General features: G+C 46.9%; 1 pseudogene; it reads right to left on the reverse strand.

Moving 5' to 3' along the window:
• The window catches only part of LOC124019869, a 47,015-nt pseudogene that overhangs the window by 1,174 nt on the left and 21,813 nt on the right, over positions 1-24,028 (reverse strand).

A 24,028-nucleotide genomic window follows, 5' to 3' on the forward strand; every position in this document is an offset into this window, starting at 1 on the left:
GAGGGGAGGAAAGGGAGGGAGGGAGGAAAGGGAGGGGGGGGGAGGGAGGGAGGGAGGGAGGGGAGGGGAGGGGAGGAAAGGGAGGGAGGGGAGGAAAGGGAGGGAGGGAGGGGGGATAGAGAGGGGGGGGGAGGGGAGGGGGGGGGGAAAGGGAGGGAAGGAGGGGAGGAAAGGAAGGGGGAGGGAGGGGAGGAAAGGAAGGGAGGATGTGAGGGAGGGGAGGAAAGGGAGGGAGTGAGGGAGGGAGGAAAGGAAGGGGGAGGGAGGGGAGGAAAGGGAGGGAGGGTGTGAGGGAGGGGAGGAAAGGGAGGGAGGGAGTTAGGGAGGGAAGGGGGAGCGAGGGGGAGGGGAGGAAAGGGAGGGAAGAAGGGGAGGAAAGGAAGGGGGAGGTAGGGGAGGAAAGGAAGGGAGGATGTGAGGGAGGGGAGGAAAGGGAGGGAGGGGAGTGAGGGAGGGAGGAAAGGAAGGGAGGGGAGGAAAGGGAGGGAGGGTGTGAGGGAGGGGAGGAAAGGGAGGGAGGGAGTTAGGGAGGGAAGGGGGAGCGAGGGAGGGGGAGGGAAGGAAGGGAAGGAGGGGAGGAAAGGGAGGGAAGGGGGAGGGAGGAGCGGAAAGGGAGGGAAGGGGGAGGGAGGGGAGGAAAGGGGGGGGGGAGGGAGGGAGGGAGGGAGGGAGGGAGGGAGGGAGGGAGGGAGGGAGGGAGGGAGGGAGGGAGGGAGGGAGGGAGGGGGAGGGAGGGGTATCAGACAGTTGATTTAATATAACAAGTAGTGATTAGATGGCCACCATCCAGGATAATGTACCTCTCTCTACATTGCCTCTACATTGCCTCTACATTCCCTCTACATTACCTCTACATTGCCTCTACATTCCCTCTACATTACCTCTACATTGCCTCTACATTGCCTCTACATTGCCTCTACATTCCCTCTACAGTCACAAGTCAATGGTCTCTACTAACATACAGTAACTTCACTAAGGTGCAATGAACATGATAACCTGCACAAATGAGGTCTACGGGATCTGGAGATTTGTCTTTTTGGAGTCTTCGTATGTGTTGTAGTCATTTCCCTGGGGTTAAATGGTTCTCTTTCTGGTTTGTATGTGTTGTAGTCATTTCCCTGGGGTTAAATGGTTCTCTTTCTGGTTTGTATGTGTTGTAGTCATTTCCCTGGAGGTTAAATGGTTCTCTTTCTGGTTTGTATGTGTTGTAGTCATTTCCCTGGAGGTTAAATGGTTCTCTTTCTGGTTTGTATGTGTTGTAGTCATTTCCCTGGAGGTTAAATGGTTCTCTTTCTGGTTTGTATGTGTTGTAGTCATTTCCCTGGAGGTTAAATGGTTCTCTTTCTGGTTTGTATGTGTTGTAGTCATTTCCCTGGGGTTAAATGGTTCTCTTTCTGGTTTGTATGTGTTGTAGTCATTTCCCTGGGGTTAAATGGTTCTCTTTCTGGTTTGTATGTGTTGTAGTCATTTCCCTGGAGGTTAAATGGTTCTCTTTCTGGTTTGTATGTGTTGTAGTCATTTCCCTGGAGGTTAAATGGTTCTCTTTCTGGTTTGTATGTGTTGTAGTCATTTCCCTGGAGGTTAAATGGTTCTCTTTCTGGTTTGTATGTGTTGTAGTCATTTCCATGGAGGTTAAATGGTTCTCTTTCTGGTTTGTATGTGTTGTAGTCATTTCCCTGGGGTTAAATGGTTCTCTTTCTGGTTTGTATGTGTTGTAGTCATTTCCCTGGAGGTTAAATGGTTCTCTTTCTGGTTTGTATGTGTTGTAGTCATTTCCCTGGAGGTTAAATGGTTCTCTTTCTGGTTTGTATGTGTTGTAGTCATTTCCCTGGGGTTAAATGGTTCTCTTTCTGGTTTGTATGTGTTGTAGTCATTTCCCTGGGGTTAAATGGTTCTCTTTCTGGTTTGTATGTGTTGTAGTCATTTCCCTGGAGGTTAAATGGTTCTCTTTCTGGTTTGTATGTGTTGTAGTCATTTCCCTGGGGTTAAATGGTTCTCTTTCTGGTTTGTATGTGTTGTAGTCATTTCCTGGGGTTAAATGGTTCTCTTTCTGGTTTGTATGTGTTGTAGTCATTTCCATGGAGGTTAAATGGTTCTCTTTCTGGTTTGTATGTGTTGTAGTCATTTCCCTGGGGTTAAATGGTTCTCTTTCTGGTTTGTATGTGTTGTAGTCATTTCCCTGGAGGTTAAATGGTTCTCTTTCTGGTTTGTATGTGTTGTAGTCATTTCCCTGGGGTTAAATGGTTCTCTTTCTGGTTTGTATGTGTTGTAGTCATTTCCCTGGAGGTTAAATGGTTCTCTTTCTGGTTTGTATGTGTTGTAGTCATTTCCCTGGAGGTTAAATGGTTCTCTTTCTGGTTTGTATGTGTTGTAGTCATTTCCCTGGGGTTAAATGGTTCTCTTTCTGGTTTGTATGTGTTGTAGTCATTTCCCTGGAGGTTAAATGGTTCTCTTTCTGGTTTGTATGTGTTGTAGTCATTTCCCTGGGGTTAAATGGTTCTCTTTCTGGTTTGTAGTCATTTCCCTGACGTCAAATTATTGTCTTTTCTACAAATCTAACTGTGTGTTCAGAGAGTGACGGGGATAATGCTGGTGGATAATGCTGGTGGAGAATTATTGTCTTTTCTACAAATCTAAGTGTGTGTTCAGAGAGTGACGGGGATAATGCTGGTGGATAATGATGGTGGATAATGCTGGTGGATAATGCTGGTGGATAATGCTGATGGATAATGCTGGTGGATAATGCTGGTGGATAATGCTGGTGGATAATGCTGGTGGATAATGCTGGTGGATAATGCTGGTGGATAATGCTGATGGACAATGCTGGTGGATAATGCTGATAGATAATGCTGGTAGATAATGCTGGTGGATAATGCTGGTAGATAATGCTGGTAGATAATGCTGGAAGATAATGCTGGTGGATAAAACGATACAGGTGTTTTCTCCTCTGAGACGCAGAGCAGAGCTAACCCCCTGGGGAGGAATACCATTGTTGTGTGAGTAGTGATGGGAGGGAAACGTCTATTTTGTGTCTTAAAATCACACCATATTCCCTTTATAGTGCACTACACAGGGAATAGGGGGCCATTTGAGGTGTATGCCTGAGACTTACCTGGCCTGTGTGCTCTGTCTCATCTTTGTTAATGAGATACATCACAAAGAAGCTGGAGAGCAAAACGGGACGAAAAACAGGAAGACATTTAGAGTTAACATCACTTCAGACAGACAGATATTTTCATACCCCATCACACACCCAACAGGAAGACATTTAGAGTTAACATCACTTCAGACAGATAGTTTCATACCCCATCACACACCCAACAGGAAGACATTTAGAGTTAACATCACTTCAGACAGATAGTTTCATACCCCATCACACACCCAACAGGAAGACATTTAGAGTTAACATCACTTCAGACAGACAGATAGTTTCATACCCCATCACACACCCAACAGGAAGACATTTAGAGTTAACATCACTTCAGACAGATAGTTTCATACCCCATCACACACCCAACAGGAAGACATTTAGAGTTAACATCACTTCAGACAGATAGTTTCATACCCCATCACACACCCAACAGGAAGACATTTAGAGTTAACATCACTTCAGACAGATAGTTTCATACCCCATCACACACCCAACAGGAAGACATTTAGAGTTAACATCAAAAAACTTGTGGTTCTGTCCCCTCTCCCCTCTCCTTTTCACTCTAGCGGTTCTGCCCCCTCTCCTTTTCCCTCTAGTGGTTCTGCCCCCTCTCCCCACTCCTTTTCCCTCTAGCGGTTCTGCCCCCTCTCCTTTTCCCTCTAGTGGTTCTGCCCCCTCTCCCCACTCCTTTTCCCTCTAGCGGTTCTGCCCCCTCTCCTTTTCCCTCTAGTGGTTCTGCCCCCTCTCCCCACTCCTTTTCCCTCTAGCGGTTCTGCCCCCTCTCCTTTTCCCTCTAGTGGTTCTGCCCCTCTCCCCACTCCTTTTCCCTCTAGCGGTTCTGCCCCCTCTCCTTTTCCCTCTAGTGGTTCTTCCCCCTCTCCCCACTCCTTTTCACTCTAGCGGTTCTGCCCCCTCTCCCCACTCCAGCGGTTCTGCCCCCTCTCCCCACTCCTTTCCACTCTAGTGGTTCTGTCCCCTCTCCCCACTCCTTTCCACTCCAGCGGTTCTGCCCCCTCTCCCCACTCCTTTTCCCTCTAGTGGTTCTGCCCCCTCTCCCCACTCCAGCGGTTCTGCCCCCTCTCCCCACTCCTTTCCACTCTAGTGGTTCTGTCCCCTCTCCCCACTCCTTTCCACTCCAGCGGTTCTGCCCCCTCTCCCCACTCCTTTTCCCTCTAGTGGTTCTGCCCCTCTCCCCACTCCTTTTCCCTCTAGTGGTTCTGCCCCCTCTCCCCACTCCTTTTCCCTCTAGTGGTTCTGCCCCCTCTCCCCACTCCTTTCCACTCTAGTGGTTCTGTCCCTTCTCCCCACTCCTTTTCACTCTAGTGGTTCTGCCCCCTCTCCCCACTCCAGCGGTTCTGCCCCCTCTCCCCACTCCTTTCCACTCTAGTGGTTCTGTCCCCTCTCCCCACTCCTTTCCACTCTAGCGGTTCTGTCCCCTCTCCCCACTCCTTTTCACTCTAGCGGTTCTGCCCCCTCTCCCCACTCCTTTTCACTCTAGTGGTTCTGCCCCCTCTCCCCACTCCTTTTCACTCTAGTGGTTCTGCCCCCTCTCCCCACTCCTTTTCACTCTAGCGGTTCTGCCCCCTCTCCCCACTCCTTTTCACTCTAGCGGTTCTGCAGAACCAACAACACAACATTAAAGAGAGGGTGGAGGGGAAGAGGTCACAGTAGTAAACTAAACCTCACAACCCCGTCGCCTCTGACAGACTGGACACTGACTGGAGAAGACAGAGGGGACATTTGTCTCTGACAGACTCTGGACACTGACTGGAGAAGACAGAGGGGACATTTGTCTCTGACAGACTCTGGACACTGACTGGAGAAGACAGAGGGGACATTTGTCTCTGACAGACTCTGACAGGGTGGACGTATGTCTCTACTCACAGATAGTTGGCCAAGTTGTGCTCCTGCAGTGTGTGGGTTTCGAAGCCGTGAGGTACTGTGTCAAAGTAGTCGTTTCCTATTCCGCAGATGAAGCATTTGGTCTGCAAGAGAAAGACAAATCTGTATGTGATGCTGCCAGTGTGATGCTGCCAGCCGACCTCATCTCTCTACATGTCTCTCAACACGGCTCAGATTCATCTCATTTTGAATTTCCAACGCCAGTGTTTAAGTCTATAACCAAATTCTACAATTAGGAAGACACAGATCTAGAGCATCAGACTGTATAAGACAGTGGTTTTCCAAAGTCTCCTCAGATCCCCAGACGTTCTCCAATGTCTCCTCAGGTCCCCAGACGTTCTCCAACCTCTCCTCAGGACCCCCAGATGTTCTCCAACGTCTCCTCAGGACCCTAGACGATCTCTATTCAGGACCGCCAGACGTTCTCCAACCTCTCCTTATGTCCCCAGACGTTCTTCAACATCTCCTCTGGTCCCTAGACGTTCTCCAACCTCTCCTCTGGTCCCCAGACGTTCTTCAACATCTCCTCTGGTCCCTAGACGTTCACCAAACTCTCCTCTGGTACCCAGACGTTCTCCAATGTCTCGTCTGGTCCCTAGATGTTCTCCAACGTTTCCTCTGGCCCCTAGACATTTTCCAACGTTTCCTCTGGTCCCTAGACGTTCTCCAACCTCTCCTCAGGACTACCAGACGTTCTCCAACCTCTCCTCAGGACTACCAGACGTTCTCCAACCTCTCCTCAGGACGCCCAGACATTTAACTAGTCTCTGTTTCAGCGTTGTGGGGATATGAAGACCTGTTTAACTAGTCTCTGTTTCAGCGTTGTGGGGATATGAAGACCTGTTTAACTAGTCTCTGTTTCAGCGTTGTGGGGATATGACTAACTGTTTAACTAGTCTTTGTTTCAGCGTTGTGGGGATATGACTAACTGTTTAACTATTCTCTGTTTCAGCGTTGTGGGGATATGACTAACTGTTTAACTAGTCTCTGTTTCAGCGTTGTGGGGATATGACTAACTGTTTAACTAGTCTCTGTTTCAGCGTTGTGGGGATATGACTAACTGTTTAACTAGCCTCTGTTTCAGCGTTGTGGGGATATGAAGACCTGTTTAACTAGTCTCTGTTTCAGCGTTGTGGGGATATGAAGACCTGTTTAACTAGTCTCTGTTTCAGCGTTGTGGGGATATGAAGACCTGTTTAACTAGTCTCTGTTTCAGCGTTGTGGGGATATGAAGACCTGTTTAACTAGTCTCTGTTTCAGCGTTGTGGGGATATGAAGACCTGTTTAACTAGTCTCTGTTTCAGCGTTGTGGGGATATGAAGACCTGTTTAACTAGTCTCTGTTTCAGCGTTGTGGGGATATGAAGACCTGTTTAACTAGTCTCTGTTCCATCGTTGTGGGGATATGACATCAAGCTTCTGCAGTTTCTTCCCCCCCTGTTGAGACCCTTTATGATGCTGACACACACTGCTGTGTGCTTTGAGACATCAAGCTTCACAGTTTCACACACACACACATGACACACACACACACACACACACACACACACACACACACACACACACACACACACACACACACACACACACACACACACACACACACACACACACACACACACACACACACACACACACACACACACACACACACAGAGCTCTGAGTACGTACCTCCATATCCTCCTTCACCTGCTCCTGTTGATCTCTCAGTTCTCCAAACGCATCGATTATCAGACCTGGTGGAGAGAGATAGAAGAAGAACCCAAGGCTCAAAGTTATGAGGACATCTAGACAGTCAGTCCTGTCAGTAAGACTAGACATCATGGGAGACAGAGACAGTCAGTCCTGTCAGTAAGACTAGACATCATGGAGACAGACAACACAGCCCAGTCAGTAAGACTAGACATCATGGAGACAGAGACAGTCAGTCCTGTCCTGGACAGACAACACAGCCCAGTCAGTAATACTAGACATCATGGAGACAGAGACAGTCAGTCCTGTCCTGGACAGACAACACAGCCCAGTCAGTAATACTAGACATCATGGAGACAGAGACAGTCAGTCCTGTCCTGGACAGACAACACAGCCCAGTCAGTAATACTAGACATCATGGAGACAGAGACAGTCAGTCCTGTCCTGGACAGACAACACAGCCCAGTCAGTAATACTAGACATCATGGAGACAGAGACAGTCAGTCCTGTCCTGGACAGACAACACAGCCCAGTCAGTAATACTAGACATCATGGAGACAGAGACAGTCAGTCCTGTCCTGGACAGACAACACAGCCCAGTCAGTAATACTAGACATCATGGAGACAGAGACAGTCAGTCCTGTCCTGGACAGACAACACAGCCCAGTCAGTAATACTAGACATCATGGAGACAGAGACAGTCAGTCCTGTCCTGGACAGACAACACAGCCCAGTCAGTAATACTAGACATCATGGAGACAGAGACAGTCAGTCCTGTCCTGGACAGACAACACAGCCAAGTCAGTAATACTAGACATAATGGAGACAGTCAGTCCTGTCCTGACGTAAACAGCCAAACCCTCCTCACCCTGGATGATGGCCAGGAGGATGACGATGACGAAGAAGAAGAAGGTGATGTCGAAGATGATCCTGTAGATCTCATACTCATCACCCGCTGGATCCTCGATCTGGTCACCGATGCCCCCTCCTGCCCGTACGCCCACGTACATGTGGAACATGTAACACTGGATATAGAGAGAGAGGGAGAGGGAGAGGGAGAGGGAGAGGGAGAGGGAGAGGGAGAGGGAGAGGGAGAGGGAGAGGGAGAGAGGGAGAGAGAGAGACAGAGAGAGAGATAGAGAGAGAGAGAGATAGAGAGAGAGAAAGTAAACCTCCATAACAGTATTCTAGGACCAACATACAGTTGGGGATGACTAGGACATACAGATAGATATAGACTAGGACATACAGACAGATATAGACTAGGACATACAGACAGATATAGACTAGGACATACAGACAGATATAGACTAGGACATACAGATAGATATAGACTAGGACATACAGATAGATATAGACTAGGACATGCAGATAGATATAGACTAGGACATACAGACAGATATAGACTAGGACATACAGACAGATATAGACTAGGACATACAGACAGATATAGACTAGGACATACAGATAGATATAGACTAGGACATACAGATAGATATAGACTAGGACATGCAGATAGATATAGACTAGGACATACAGATAGATATAGACTAGGACATACAGATAGATATAGACTAGGACATACAGATATATATAGACTAGGACATACAGATAGATATAGACTAGGACATACAGATAGATATAGACTAGGACATACAGACAGATATAGACTAGGACATACAGATAGATATAGACTAGGACATACAGATAGATATAGACTAGGACATGCAGATAGATATAGACTAGGACATGCAGATATAGATACAGATATATATAGACTAGGACATACAGATAGATATAGACTAGGACATACAGATAGATATAGACTAGGACATGCAGATAGATATAGACTAGGACATACAGATAGATATAGACTAGGACATACAGATAGATATAGACTAGGACATACAGATAGATATAGACTAGGACATGCAGATATAGATACAGATATAACATGTGAAGACTAGGACTTCCCTACTGACTCAGTCCAATATCTCTGGTGACAGAGAGAGAGAGAGAGAGAGAGAGAGAGAGAGAGAGAGAGAGAGAGAGAGAGAGAGAGAGAGAGAGGTGCTACCCAGCCCCTAACCCATCTCCTAACCCAGCCCCTAACCCAGCTCCTAGCCCAGCCCCTAACCCAGCTCCTAACCCAGCCCCTAACCCAGCCCCTAGCCCAGCCCCTAACCCAGCCCCTAACCCAGCCCCTAACCCATCTCCTAACCCAGCCCCTAACCCATCTCCTAACCCAGCCCCTAACCCATCTCCTAACCCAGCCCCTAACCCAGCCCCTAACCCAGCCCCTAACCCATCTCCTAACCCAGCCCCTAACCCAGCCCCTAACTCAGCCCCTAACCCAGCCCCTAACCGAGCCCCTAACCCAGCTCCTAACCCAGCCCCTAACCCAGCCCCTAACCCAGCCCCTAACCCAGCCCCTAACCCAGCTCCTAACCCAGCCCCTAACCCAGCCCCTAACCCAGCCCCTAACCCAGCTCCTAACCCAGCCCCTAACCCAGCCCCCTAACCCAGACCCTAACCCAGCCCCTAACCCTGCCCCTAACCCAGCCCCTAACCCAGACCCTAACCCAGCCCCTAACCCAGACCCTAACCCAGCCCTAACCCAGCCCCTAGCCCAGCCCTAACCCAGCCCCTAACCCAGCCCCTAACCCAGCCCCTAACCCATCTCCTAACCCAGCCCCTAACCCATCTCCTAACCCAGCCCCTAACCCAGCCCCTAACCCAGCCCCTAACCCATCTCCTAACCCAGCCCCTAACCCAGCCCCTAACTCAGCCCCTAACCCAGCCCCTAACCCAGCCCCTAACCCAGCTCCTAACCCAGCCCCTAACCCAGCCCCTAACCCAGCCCCTAACCCAGCCCCTAATCCAGCACCCAGCCAGCCCCTAACATTTACATTTAAGTCATTTAGCAGACGCCCTAACCCAGCCCCTAACCCATTCCCCAACCCAGCCCCTAACCCAGCACCCAGCCCCTAACCCAGCACCCAGCCCCTAACCCAGCACCCAGCCCAGCCCCTAACCCAGCACCCAGCCCCTAACCCAGAAACTAACCCAGCCCCTAACCCAGTCCCTAACCCAGCCCCTAACCCAGCACACAGCCCCTGATCCAGCACCCAGCCCAGCCCAGCCCTAACCCAGCACCCAGCCCCTAACCCAGAAACTAACCCAGTCCCTAACCCAGCCCCTAACTCAGCACCCAGCCCCTAACCCAGCACCCAGCCCCTAACCCAGCACCCAGCCCCTAACCCAGAAACTAACCCAGCCCCTAACCCAGCCCCTAACCCAGCACCCAGCCCCTAACCTAGAAACTAACCCAGCCCCTAACCCAGTCCCTAATCCAGCCCCTAACCCAGCACCCAGCCCCTAACCCAGCACCTAACCCAGCCCCTAACCCAGCCCCTAACCCAGCCCAGCCCCTAACCCAGTCCCTAACCCAGCCCCTAATCCAGCCCCTAACCCAGCACCTAATCCAGCCCCTAACCCAGCACCTAGCCCCTAACCCAGCCCCCTAACCCAGCCCCTAACCCAGTCCCTAACCCAGCCCCTAACCCAGTCCCTAACCCAGCCCCTAACCCAGCACCTAGCCCCTAACCCAGCCCCCTAACCCAGCCCCTAAACCAGCCCCTAACCTAGTCCCTAACCCAGCCCCTAACCCAGCACCTGGCCCCTAACCCAGCCCCCTAACCCAGCCCCTAACCCAGTCCCTAACCCAGTCCCTAACCCAGCCCCCTAACCCAGCCCCTAACCCAGTCCCTAACCCAGCCCCTAACCCAGTCCCTAACCCAGCCCCTAACCCAGTCCCTAACCCAGTCCCTAACCCAGCCCCTAACCCAGTCCCTAACCCAGCCCCTAATCCAGCCCCTAAGCCATCCCCGAGCTAATCCTCTGCCTGCATCCCAAATGGAACACTGTCCCCTATATAGGGCACATCTTTGTCCTCTTCCTCCAGACCTGTCAGATCCAGAGAGGACTCCTTAATAGGAAGTAGCAGCAGAGAATGGACTAATGAAATGTCATGGGTGGCTGTTTCTGGGAGGATTAACGCAGAGACACAGAGCATGATGTTACTGTCCCCTGTCTGTCAGTCACTCTTTAGGGGCAAAAACAGGCCCTGTCTGTCTGTCTGTCTGTCTGTCTGTCTGTCTGTCTGTCTGTCTGTCTGTCTGTCTGTCTGTCTGTCTGTCTGTCTGTCTGTCTGTCTGTCTGTCTGTCTGTCTGTCTGTCTGTCTGTCTGTCTGTCTGTCTGTCTGTCTGTCTGTCTGTCTGTCTGTCTGTCTGTCTGTCTGTCTGTCTGTCTGTCTGTCTGTCTGTCTGTCTGTCTGTCTGTCTGTCTGTCTGTCTGTCTGTCTGTCTGTCTTCTAGAACACAGAACATGAAACATGACAGAATACAGAACATTAACAGACAAGAGAAGCTCAAGGACTGTCTGTCCAATAGGAGAGAGGTGTAACCTACACACCAACACACACTGTCTGTCCAATAGGAGAGAGGTGTAACCTACACACCAACACACACTGTCTGTCCAATAGGAGAGAGGTGTAACCTACACACCAACACACACGGTCTGTCCAATAGGAGAGAGGTGTAACCTACACACCAACACACACTGTCCAATAGGAGAGAGGTGTAACCTACACACCAACACACATTGTCTGTCCAATAGGAGAGAGGCGTTGTGGCTGAGAGGTGTAACCTACATATCAATACACACTGTCTGTCCAATAGGAGAGAGGTGTAACCTACACACCAACACAACTGTCCAATAGGAGAGAGGCGTTGTGGCTGAGAGGTGTGTCTTCTCCTGTTGTTTGGAACCAGGTGTGCTGTTTACTTCAGCAATATGAGATGGAAGGGAAGGTCCATGCAATAAAGGCTCTATATAATACGCTTTCTTGAATTTGTTCTGGATTTGGGGACTGTGAAAAGACCCCTGGTGGCTAAGTGTGTGTGTCAGAGCTGTCTGTTAGTTGACTATGCAAACACTTTGGGCTTTACAACACATGAATGTTTCATTCTGATGGGCTCGGATGGCTGTGCTGCTGCCAATACGACCACAATAGAATAGGTCATTAAAGGCATCGCTCAGCCCTGAGTCCCAAATGGCAACCGATTACCACTTTAGTGCACTACTTTAGGCCCATAGGACTCTAAAGTAGGGCACTATATAGGGGATAGGGTCCCACAACCCAGATCTTTATTCCGTATCCATTACATCTGGGGCTAATTAGACCAGCCAATCAGCAGACCTCGTTCTGACACCACCTTTCTCTGGCTCACCGTGTCAGGGAATTACTAGTCAATTAGCAGCAGCATCCCAGCAACTAGTGTTTCATTAGCCTTTAGCTTAACGAACTGCATTCATCACAGCTCTGCCCGCGTCTGCACGGCAATCAGGTCGACACGAAGGAGGGTGAAGTAGTGGGATATAGAACCTCTGACTGAAATATCGACACGAAGGAGGATGAAGCAGTGGGATACAGAACCGCTGACTGAAATAGGGGGGTGCAGCTGTATGAGTGAGGTCAATCACAATTACAGTGACTAACACATTCAGAGATTACATTGTGTTGTTTACAATGAAGTCAGTGCTGATCTAGGATCAGGTCGTCCTTGTCTATATAGTCTGATTCAGTGGGCTCTAGAAGACAAAACTGATCTAGGATCAGGTCGTCCCTGTCTATATAGTCTGATTCAGTGGGCTCTAGAAGACAAAAATGATCTAGGATCAGGTCGTCCTTGTCTATATAAGCTGATTCAGTGGGTTCTAGAAGACAAACTGATCTAGGATCAGGTCCTCCTTGTCTATATAGTCTGATTCAGTGGGCTCTAGAAGACAAACTGATCTAGGATCAGGTCCTTGTCTATATAGTCTGATTCAGTGGGCTCTAGAAGACAAACTGATCTAGGATCAGGTCCTCCTTGTCTATATAATCTGATTGTAGATCAGTTTGACTACTCACTGTGAGCATGTTCTCCATGTCTATATAATCTGATTGTAGATCAGTTTGACTACTCACTGTGAGCATGTTCTCCATGTCTATATAATCTGATTGTAGATCAGTTTGACTACTCACTGTGAGCATGTCATCACACTTCATGTCCGGCGTCTCTCCCTCTTCTCCTCGATTGTAGAACTTCCTGAAGAAGTTGAACGCCACCACAGTGTAGAGATACACCACCACAGCCAGTAGTCCTACTGTCAGAACCAGCTGGAGAGGGAGAGGGAGAGAGAGCGAGGGACGAGGAGAGAGAGAGAGAGAGAGAGAGAGAGAGAGAGAGAGAGAGAGAGAGAGAGAGAGAGAGAGAGAGAGAGAGAGAGAGAGAGGGAGAGGGAGAGAGAGCGAGGGGACGAGAGAGAGAGAGAGAGAGAGAGAGAGAGAGAGAGAGAGAGAGAGAGAGAGAGAGAGAGAGAGAGAGAGAGAGAGAAAGAGAGATGAAGAGAGAGAGAAAAAGAGAGAGAGTGAGAGAGACAGAGAGAGAGAAAGAGAGAGGAAGAGAGAGAGAAAGAGAGAGGAAGAGAGAGAGACAGAGAGAGGAATAGAGAGAGAGACAGAGAGAGGGAGACAGAGAGAGACAGAGGTCATTATTAGTGAAGAAGTTGAAAGCAACCATGGAAATATATTATTGTCATTCTAATACTATTGCTCAAAGACAAATATTTTGTTTAAGAAGTAATACTTTTTCTTCTCAAAATAGTAGGAATCAAAATGATTGTCACCCCTGTTTTCAATACCTTACGAGGATGGCACTGAGCCTTATGTTGTCGAACACATTGGGAGGGGTATTAGACCATTCCTCCATACAGAAACACATTGGGAGGGGTATTAGACCATTCCTCCATACAGAAACACATTGGGAGGGGTATTAGACCATTCCTCCATACAGAAACACATTGGGAGGGGTATTAGACCATTCCTCCATACAGAAACACATTGGGAGGGGTATTAGATCATTCCTCCATACAGAAACACATTGGGAGGGTATTAGACCATTCCTCCATACAGAAACACATTGGGAGGGTATTAGACCATTCCTCCATACAGAAACACATTGGGAGGGGTATTAGACCAGTCCTCCATACAGAAACACATTGGGAGGGGTATTAGACCATTCCTCCATACAGAAACACATTGGGAGGGGTATTAGACCATTCCTCCATACAGAAACACATTGGGAGGGGTATTAGACCAGTCCTCCATACAGAAACACATTGGGAGGGGTATTAGACCATTCCTCCATACAGAAACATATTGGGAGGGGTATTAGACCAGTCCTCCATACAGAAACACATTGGGAGGGGTATTAGATCATTCCTCCATACAGAAACACATTGGGAGGGGTATTAGACCAGTCCTCCATACAGAAACACATTGGGAGGGGTATTAGACCATTCCTCCATACAGAAACACATTGGGAGGGGTATTAGACCATTCCTCCATACAGAAACACATTGGGAGGGGTATTAGACCATTCCTCCATACAGAAACACATTGGGAGGGGTATTAGACCTCCATACAGAAACACATTGGGAGGGGTATTAGATCATTCCTCCATACAGAAACACATTGGGAGGGGTATTAGACCAGTCCTCCATACAGAAACACATTGGGAGGGGTATTAGACCATTCCTCCATACAGAAACACATTGGGAGGGGTATTAGATCATTCCTCCATACAGAAACACATTGGGAGGGGTATTCGATCATTCCTCCATACAGAAACACATTGGGAGGGGTATTAGACCATTCCTCCATACAGAAACACATTGGGAGGGGTATTAGATCATTCCTCCATACAGAAACACATTGAGAGGGGTATTAGACCATTCCTCCATACAGAAACACATTGGGAGGGGTATTAGACCTCCATACAGAAACACATTGGGAGGGGTATTAGACCATTCCTCCATACAGAAACACATTGGGAGGGGTATTAGACCAGTCCTCCATACAGAAACACATTGGGAGGGGTATTAGACCATTCCTCCATACAGAAACATATTGGGAGGGGTATTAGCCCAGTCCTCAATACAGAAACACATTGGGAGGGGTATTAGATCATTCCTCCATACAGAAACACATTGGGAGGGGTATTAGACCAGTCCTCCATACAGAAACACATTGGGAGGGGTATTAGACCATTCCTCCATACAGAAACACATTGGGAGGGGTATTAGACCATTCCTCCATACAGAAACACATTGGGAGGGGTATTAGACCATTCCTCCACACAGAAACACATTGGGAGGGGTATTAGACCATTCCTCCATACAGAAACACATTGGGAGGGGTATTAGACCATTCCTCCATACAGAAACACATTGAGAGGGGTATTAGACCAGTCCTCCATACAGAAACACATTGGGAGGGGTATTAGACCATTCCTCCATACAGAAACACATTGGGAGGGGTATTAGACCATTCCTCCATACAGAAACACATTGAGAGGGGTATTAGACCAGTCCTCCATACAGAAACACATTGGGAGGGGTATTAGACCATTCCTCCATACAGAAACACATTGGGAGGGGTATTAGATCATTCCTCCATACAGAAACACATTGGGAGGGGTATTAGACCTCCATACAGAAACACATTGGGAGGGGTATTAGACCTCCATACAGAAACACATTGGGAGGGGTATTAGATCATTCCTCCATACAGAAACACATTGGGAGGGGTATTCGATCATTCCTCCATACAGAAACACATTGGGAGGGGTATTAGACCATTCCTCCATACAGAAACACATTGGGAGGGGTATTAGACCATTCCTCCATACAGAAACACATTGGGGGAGGGGTATTAGATCATTCCTCCATACAGAAACACATTGGGAGGGGTATTAGACCTCCATACAGAAACACATTGGGAGGGGTATTAGATCATTCCTCCATACAGAAACACATTGGGAGGGGTATTAGACCAGTCCTCCATACAGAAACACATTGGGAGGGGTATTAGACCATTCCTCCATACAGAAACACATTGGGAGGGGTATTAGATCATTCCTCCATACAGAAACACATTGGGAGGGGTATTCGATCATTCCTCCATACAGAAACACATTGGGAGGGGTATTAGACCATTCCTCCATACAGAAACACATTGGGAGGGGTATTAGATCATTCCTCCATACAGAAACACATTGAGAGGGGTATTAGACCATTCCTCCATACAGAAACACATTGGGAGGGGTATTAGACCTCCATACAGAAACACATTGGGAGGGGTATTAGACCATTCCTCCATACAGAAACACATTGGGAGGGGTATTAGACCAGTCCTCCATACAGAAACACATTGGGAGGGGTATTAGACCATTCCTCCATACAGAAACACATTGGGGGGGTATTAGACCATTCCTCCACACAGAAACACATTGGGAGGGGTATTAGACCATTCCTCCATACAGAAACACATTGGGAGGGGTATTAGACCATTCCTCCATACAGAAACACATTGAGAGGGGTATTAGACCAGTCCTCCATACAGAAACACATTGGGAGGGGTATTAGACCATTCCTCCATACAGAAACACATTGGGAGGGGTAATAGACCATTCCTCCATACAGAAACACATTGAGAGGGGTATTAGACCAGTCCTCCATACAGAAACACATTGGGAGGGGTATTAGACCATTCCTCCATACAGAAACACATTGGGAGGGGTATTAGATCATTCCTCCATACAGAAACACATTGGGAGGGGTATTAGACCTCCATACAGAAACACATTGGGAGGGGTATTAGATCATTCCTCCATACAGAAACACATTGGGAGGGGTATTCGATCATTCCTCCATACAGAAACACATTGGGAGGGGTATTAGACCATTCCTCCATACAGAAACACATTGGGAGGGGTATTAGACCATTCCTCCATACAGAAACACATTGGGGGAGTGGTATTAGATCATTCCTCCATACAGAAACACATTGGGAGGGGTATTAGACCTCCATACAGAAACACATTGGGAGGGGTATTAGATCATTCCTCCATACAGAAACACATTGGGAGGGGTATTAGACCATTCCTCCATACAGAAACACATTGGGAGGGGTATTAGATCATTCCTCCATACAGAAACACATTGAGAGGGGTATTAGACCATTCCTCCATACAGAAACACATTGGGAGGGGTATTAGACCTCCATACAGAAACACATTGGGAGGGGTATTAGACCATTCCTCCATACAGAAACACATTGGGAGGGGTATTAGACCAGTCCTCCATACAGAAACACATTGGGAGGGGTATTAGACCATTCCTCCATACAGAAACATATTGGGAGGGGTATTAGACCAGTCCTCCATACAGAAACACATTGGGAGGGGTATTAGATCATTCCTCCATACAGAAACACATTGGGAGGGGTATTAGACCAGTCCTCCATACAGAAACACATTGGGAGGGGTATTAGACCTCCATACAGAAACACATTGGGAGGGGTATTAGACCTCCATACAGAAACACATTGGGAGGGGTATTAGACCTCCATACAGAAACACATTGGGAGGGGTATTAGACCAGTCCTCCATACAGAAACACATTGGGAGGGGTATTAGATCATTCCTCCATACAGAAACACATTGGGAGGGGTATTAGACCTCCATACAGAAACACATTGGGAGGGGTATTAGACCAGTCCTCCATACAGAAACACATTGGGAGGGGTATTAGACCATTCCTCCATACAGAAACACATTGGGAGGGGTATTAGACCATTCCTCCATACAGAAACACATTGGGAGGGGTATTAGACCATTCCTCCATACAGAAACACATTGGGAGGGGTATTAGACCATTCCTCCATACAGAAACACATTGAGAGGGGTATTAGACCATTATTATTATATTATTATTAGAAACACATTGCATTTATATCTGTAGGCATCCAACTAATGTCAACGCCAGGATGATTATTAATAAACGGTGAATAATCATGAGTGAGAAAGTTGTAGAGGCATAAATATCATACCCCCCCAAAAAACAATAACCTTCTTAAATGTGACAGTGGGAGGTTAGCCTGTTTTAATGCTAACCTTCTTCATGGTAACGGTAAGAGGTTAGCCTGTTTTAATGCTAACCTCCTTAATGGTAACGGTGAGAGGTTAGCCTGTTTTAATGCTAACCTTCTTAATGGTAACGGTAAGAGGTTAGCCTGTTTTAATGCTAACCTACTGGTAACGGTGAGAGGTTAGCCTGTTTTAATGCTAACCTTCTTAAATGTGACAGTGGGAGGTTAGCCTGTTTTAATGCTAACCTTCTTCATGGTAACGGTAAGAGGTTAGCCTGTTTTAATGCTAACCTCCTTAATGGTAACGGTGAGAGGTTAGCCTGTTTTAATGCTAACCTTCTTAATGGTAACGGTAAGAGGTTAGCCTGTTTTAATGCTAACCTACTGGTAACGGTGAGAGGTTAGCCTGTTTTAATGCTAACCTTCTTAAATGTGACAGTGGGAGGTTAGCCTGTTTTAATGCTAACCTCCTTCATGGTAACGGTAAGAGGTTAGCCTGTTTTAATGCTAACCTCCTTAATGGTAACGGTGAGAGGTTAGCCTGTTTTAATGCTAACCTTCTTAATGGTAACGGTAAGAGGTTAGCCTGTTTTAATGCTAACCTACTGGTAACGGTGAGAGGTTAGCCTGTTTTAATGCTAACCTTCTTAATGGTGACGGTGAGAGGTTAGCCTGTTTTAATGCTAACCTCCTTAATGGTAACGGTGAGAGGTTAGCCTGTTTTAATGCTAACCTTCTTAATGGTAACGGTAAGAGGTTAGCCTGTTTTAATGCTAACCTACTGGTAACGGTGAGAGGTTAGCCTGTTTTAATGCTAACCTTCTTAATGGTAACGGTAAGAGGTTAGCCTGTTTTAATGCTAACCTCCTTAATGGTAACGGTGAGAGGTTAGCCTGTTTTAATGCTAACCTTCTTAATGGTAACGGTAAGAGGTTAGCCTGTTTTAATGCTAACCTACTGGTAACGGTGAGAGGTTAGCCTGTTTTAATGCTAACCTTCTTAATGGTAACGGTAAGAGGTTAGCCTGTTTTAATGCTAACCTACTGGTAACGGTGAGAGGTTAGCCTGTTTTAATGCTAACCTCCTTAATGGTAACGGTAAGAGGTTAGCCTGTTTTAATGCTAACCTTCTTAATGGTAACGGTAGTTAGCCTGTTTTAATGCTAACCTTCTTAATGGTAACGGTAGTTAGCCTGTTTTAATGCTAACCTTCTTAATGGTAACGGTAGTTAGCCTGTTTTAATGCTAACCTCCTTAATGGTAACGGTGAGAGGTTAGCCTGTTTTAATGCTAACCTTCTTAATGGTAACGGTAGTTAGCCTGTTTTAATGCTAACCTTAATGGTAACGGTAGTTAGTCTGTGTTAATGCTAACCTACTGGTAATGGTGAGAGGTTAGCCTGTTTTAATGCTAACCTCCTTAATGGTAATGGTGAGAGGTTAGCCTGTTTTAATGCTAACCTCCTTAATGGTAACGGTGAGAGGTTAGCCTGTTTTAATGCTAACCTCCTTAATGGTAACGGTGAGAGGTTAGCCTGTTTTAATGCTAACCTTCTTAATGGTAACGGTAGTTAGCCTGTTTTAATGCTAACCTTAATGGTAACGGTAGTTAGCCTGTGTTAATGCTAACCTACTGGTAACGGTGAGAGGTTAGCCTGTTTTAATGCTAACCTCCTTAATGGTAACGGTGAGAGGTTAGCCTGTTTTAATGCTAACCTCCTTAATGGTAACGGTGAGAGGTTAGCCTGTTTTAATGCTAACCTCCTTAATGGTAACGGTGAGAGGTTAGCCTGTTTTAATGCTAACCTCCTTAATGGTAACGGTGAGAGGTTAGCCTGTTTTAATGCTAACCTCCTTCATGGTAACGGTGAGAGGTTAGCATGTTTTAATGCTAACATTTACATTTAAGTCATTTAGCAGACGCTCTTATCCAGAGCGACTTACAAATTGTAACGGTGAGAGGTTAGCATGTTTTAATGCTAACCTCCTTAATGGTAATGGTGAGAGGTTAGCCTGTTTTAATGCTAACCTTATTAATGGTAACGGTGAGAGGTTAGCCTGTTTTAATGCTAACCTCCTTAATGGTAACGGTGAGAGGTTAGCCTGTTTTAATGCTAACCTCCTTAATGGTAACGGTGAGAGGTTAGCCTGTTTTAATGCTAACCTTCGTAATGGTAACGGTAGTTAGCCTGTTTTAATGCTAACCTTCTTAATGGTATCGGTGAGAGGTTAGCCTGTTTTAATGCTAACCTCCTTAATGGTAACGGTGAGAGGTTAGCCTGTTTTAATGCTAACTTTCTTAATGGTAACAGTGAGAGGTTAGCCTGTTTTAATGCTAACCATGCTAACCTTCTTAATGGTATCGGTGAGAGGTTAGCCTGTTTTAATGCTAACCTTCTTAATGGTAACGGTGAGAGATTAGCCTGTTTTAATGCTAACCTTCTTAATGGTAATGGTGAGAGATTAGCCTGTTTTAATGCTAACCTCCTTAATGGTGACGGTGAGAGGTTAGCCTGTTTTAGGGGTATGATATAAACTGATAACCTTCTTAATGGTAATGGTGAGAGGTTAGCCTGTTTTAATGCTAACCTCCTTAATGGTAACGGTGAAGGGTTAGCCTGTTTTAATGCTAACCTCCTTAATGGTAACGGTGAGAGGTTAGCCTGTTTTAATGCTAACCTTCTTAATGGTAACAGTGAGAGGTTAGCCTGTTTTAATGCTAACCATGCTAACCTTCTTAATGGTATCGGTGAGAGGTTAGCCTGTTTTAATGCTAACCTTCTTAATGGTAACGGTGAGAGATTAGCCTGTTTTAATGCTAACCTTCTTAATGGTAATGGTGAGAGATTAGCCTGTTTTAATGCTAACCTCCTTAATGGTGACGGTGAGAGGTTAGCCTGTTTTAGGGGTATGATATAAACTGATAACCTTCTTAATGGTAATGGTGAGAGGTTAGCCTGTTTTAATGCTAACCTGCTTAATGGTAACGGTGAAGGGTTAGCCTGTTTTAATGCTAACCTCCTTAATGGTAACGGTGAGAGGTTAGCCTGTTTTAATGCTAACCTCCTTAATGGTAACGGTGAGAGGTTAGCCTGTTTTAATGCTAACCTTATTAATGGTAACGGTGAGAGGTTAGCCTGTTTTAATGCTAACCTTCTGGTAACGGTGAGAGGTTAGCCTGTTTTAATGCTAACCTTCTGGTAACGGTGAGAGGTTAGCCTGTTTTAATGCTAACCTTATTAATGGTAACGGTGAGAGGTTAGCCTGTTTTAATGCTAACCTCCTTAATGGTAACGTTGAGAGGTTAGCCTGTTTTAATGCTAACCTTATTAATGGTAACGGTGAGAGGTTAGCCTGTTTTAATGCTAAACTCCTTAATGGTGACGGTGAGAGGTTAGCCTGTCTTAATGCTAACCTCCTTAATGGTAACGGTGAGAGGTTAGCCTGTTTTAATGCTAACCTTATTAATGGTAACGGTGAGAGGTTCGCCTGTCTTAATGCTAACCTCCTTAATGGTAACAGTGAGAGGTTAGCCTGTTTTAATGCTAACCTTATTAATGATAACGGTGAGAGGTTAGCCTGTTTTAATGCTAACCTCCTTAATGGTAACGGTGAGAGGTTAGCCTGTTTTAATGCTAACCTTATTAATGGTAACGAAAACCCCCTAGACATACAAAACCCCCTAGACAATACAAAAACTAGCATACCCACCGTAGTCACACCCTGACCTAACCAAAATATTAAGAAAACAGAGATATCTAGGGTCAGGGCATGACACATACCCTCAGAGTGTTGGAGTACAGAGCCGAAACAACAACCTACAGTAATATATTGTATCTTTAGACAGTGGTTTGTAGAACACTAAGTAAGCCTAGACACAGTGATAAAGCCCAGACACAGTGATAAAGCCCAGACACAGTGATAAAGCCCAGATACAGTGATAAAGTCCAGACACAGTGATAAAGCCTAGACACAGTGATAAAGCCCAGAGCAGACACAGTGATAAAGTCCAGACACAGTGATAAAGCCCAGACACAGAGATAAAGCCCAGACACAGTGATAAAGCCCAGACACAGTGATAAAGCCCACAGTGATAAAGCCCAGACACAGTGATAAAGCCCAGACACAGTGATAAAGCCCAGACACAGTGATAAAGCCCAGACACAGTGATGAAGCCCAGACGCAGTGATAAAGCCCAGACACAGTGATAAAGCCCAGACACAGTGATGAAGCCCAGAGCAGACACAGTGATAAAGCCCAGACACAGTGATAAAGCCCAGACACAGTGATAAAGCCCAGACACAGTGATAAAGCCCAGACACAGTGATAAAGCCCAGACACAGTGATAAAGCCCAGACACAGTGATGAAGCCCAGACACAGTGATGAAGCCCAGAGCAGACACAGTGATAAAGCCCAGAGCAGACACAGTGATAAAGCCCAGACACAGTGATAAAGCCCAGACACAGTGATAAAGCCCAGACACAGTGATAAAGCCCAGACACAGTGATAAAGCCCAGACACAGTGATAAAGCCTAGACACAGTGATAAAGTCCAGACAGTGATAAAGCCTAGACACAGTGATAAAGCCCAGAGCAGACACAGTGATAAAGTCCAGACACAGTGATAAAGCCCAGACACAGAGATAAAGCCCAGACACAGTGATAAAGCCCAGACACAGTGATAAAGCCCACAGTGATAAAGCCCAGACACAGTGATAAAGCCCAGACACAGTGATAAAGCCCAGACACAGTGATAAAGCCCAGACGCAGTGATGAAGCCCAGACGCAGTGATAAAGCCCAGACACAGTGATAAAGTCCAGACACAGTGATGAAGCCCTGAGCAGACACAGTGATAAAGCCCAGACACAGTGATAAAGCCCAGACACAGTGATAAAGCCCAGGCACAGTGATAAAGCCCAGACACAGTGATGAAGCCCAGACACAGTGATAAAGCCCAGAGCAGACACAGTGATAAAGCCCAGACACAGTGATAAAGCCCAGACACAGTGATAAAGCCCAGACACAGTGATGAAGCCCAGACGCAGTGATAAAGCCCAGACACAGTGATAAAGTCCAGACACAGTGATGAAGCCCAGAGCAGACACAGTGATAAAGCCCAGACACAGTGATAAAGCCCAGACACAGTGATAAATCCCAGACACAGTGATAAAGCCCAGACACAGTGATAAAGCCCAGACACAGTGATGAAGCCCAGACACAGTGATAAAGCCCAGAGCAGACACAGTGATAAAGCCCAGACACAGTGATAAAGCCCAGACACAGTGATAAAGCCCAGACACAGTGATAAAGCCCAGACAGTGATAAAGCCCAGACACAGTGATAAAGCCTAGACACAGTGATAAAGTCCAGACACAGTGATAAAGCCTAGACACAGTGATAAAGCCCAGAGCAGACACAGTGATAAAGTCCAGACACAGTGATAAAGCCCAGACACAGAGATAAAGCCCAGACACAGTGATAAAGCCCAGACACAGTGATAAAGCCCAGACACAGTGATAAAGCCCAGACACAGTGATAAAGCCCAGACACAGTGATAAAGCCCAGACACAGTGATAAAGCCCAGACACAGTGATAAAGCCCAGACACAGTGATGAAGCCCAGACGCAGTGATAAAGCCCAGACACAGTGATAAAGCCCAGACACAGTGATAAAGCCCAGAGCAGACACAGTGATAAAGCCCAGACACAGTGATAAAGCCCAGACACAGTGATAAAGCCCAGACACAGTGATAAAGCCCAGACACAGTGATAAAGCCCAGACACAGTGATGAAGCCCAGACACAGTGATGAAGAGCAGACACAGTGATAAAGCCCAGAGCAGACACGGTGATAAAGCCCAGACACAGTGATAAAGCCCAGACACAGTGATAAAGCCCAGACACAGTGATAAAGCCCAGACACAGTGATAAAGCCCAGACACAGTGATAAAGCCCAGACACAGTGATAAAGCCCAGACACAGTGATAAAGCCCAGACACAGTGATAAAGCCCAGAGCAGACACCAGTACCTGTTTGCCGTTGTGCGTGACAGAAGACAGGATGGTGCGGAGGGTCTTGAAACCCATGGCGATGTCCAGGAGATGAGCAGCGAAGAAGAAGTTGTTGTAGTGACCCAGGATGGACATGGTCATATACCAGGCCAGGTACAGGAACGACTGCAGGGGTCAGGTAGAAGAAGAAGAAGAAGAAGAAGAAGAAGAAGAGTTAGAAATAATGTCTGCTAAATGGC

Source organism: Oncorhynchus gorbuscha, unplaced genomic scaffold (assembly GCF_021184085.1).
Source record: "Oncorhynchus gorbuscha isolate QuinsamMale2020 ecotype Even-year unplaced genomic scaffold, OgorEven_v1.0 Un_scaffold_706, whole genome shotgun sequence".
NCBI lineage: Eukaryota > Metazoa > Chordata > Actinopteri > Salmoniformes > Salmonidae > Oncorhynchus > Oncorhynchus gorbuscha.